This window comes from Rhagoletis zephyria, unplaced genomic scaffold, assembly GCF_001687245.7.
Source record: "Rhagoletis zephyria isolate East Lansing unplaced genomic scaffold, Rhagoletis_zephyria_1.1 Rzeph_scaffold_75037, whole genome shotgun sequence".
Lineage (NCBI taxonomy): Eukaryota > Metazoa > Arthropoda > Insecta > Diptera > Tephritidae > Rhagoletis > Rhagoletis zephyria.
This window is the reverse complement of record NW_016232086.1, coordinates 1-1213: the sequence shown is the minus strand read 5'-3', so window position 1 is coordinate 1213 and position 1213 is coordinate 1. Positions and strand designations below refer to the sequence as shown.

The window sequence follows — 1213 nt, the reverse complement described above, 5'->3', positions numbered from 1 at the left end:
CCTGTAAGTTCTGACTAAATCCTGTAAACCGGACTACTATTGGAACAGAGTAAATTAGTCTGGTCATGTGTGCGCACTGCGCAGCTACCGAACTTATGCGCCGCTAGCAGCCGGTCAGTTTGCGTTTGTACCTCAGTTCTAATGTATTTGCAGGAAATCTGGCATTTTAAGCGAAATATTGAACGTAATATTGATATATCTATGTGGATTACGTAATTTATGTGCTATTTAGCTGTATAAAAACTGCAAAAAGACTCAAAATTAAATTAAGAGTAGTCTTATGAGATTGATGTAAACATCCAATTTAAAAACAGTTTATGTTTTCATCAGTTAAATATGCTTCATATGCATATACAAAGGATGCGCCGATCTCGGACCGCTATTCCTCTCTTAACGAATTTGACAGAATCGTTGTTTGCATGACGTCACACTGGTGCAACTTGTTTACATTTTCCTTGCAACATTTTTTCTTCTTCTTCCATTCTTGCTCACGTTTTGGCATTTCTCTCTCGCAATTGCACCAGTGTGACGTCACACAAAAGTTATTCTCAAAAATCCTCTCGGTTTTATTGCATTAACCTTTCCAAATTAATAGTATACTATGTTTAAGGCTCGGCGAAATAAATGAAGCGCTACTGGAGGCAAATTAAAATATCTCCCTCAGCAAAAATGAGACTCTCGCTCATGATGAAAGCATGTTTATAGTTTTTTCTTTGAGATTGCAAACATCACCGACATAGTCATATTCTAAAGGTATACATTGATATTTTTCATGTTTATAAATTTTAATTGATATTTTTTTTGTTTACATATTTGACATTCACCACCAGCATCATCAACGCCATCACCAAATTCAATGCCATCAACACCATCAGCGACTAGTAACAATGTTATACCACAGATTTATGGCGAATTACAACGAGGCGAAAAACATATACATATGTAGAAATTTTGCAAAGTTTTAAGAAAACTGCATTTTCTTGAACCACTATAAATGATTTCCAATTGTTAATATATATCAAAAGAAAGCTAAAACGATTACCTTTCTTTTGATTATAAAACCATTTAAATCGCTTGACATTTTTATGCAAATTTCGCAACTTTTGAAATCATTTGTATGTAAGCAGTGAAAAGGTTCTCAAATTTTGCAAAGTTGTAAGAAAATGCATTTTCTTGAACCACTATAAATGATTTCCAATTGTTAATATATATC

General features: G+C 33.6%; 1 long non-coding RNA gene across 1 annotated transcript; it reads left to right on the top strand.

Moving 5' to 3' along the window:
- Positions 1–619: 619 nt before the first annotated feature.
- LOC108357338 (uncharacterized) lies at positions 620–1213 on the top strand. The gene is made up of 2 exons (XR_001846650.1): positions 620–753; positions 831–1213. It is a non-coding gene; the product is annotated as an uncharacterized LOC108357338 (long non-coding RNA).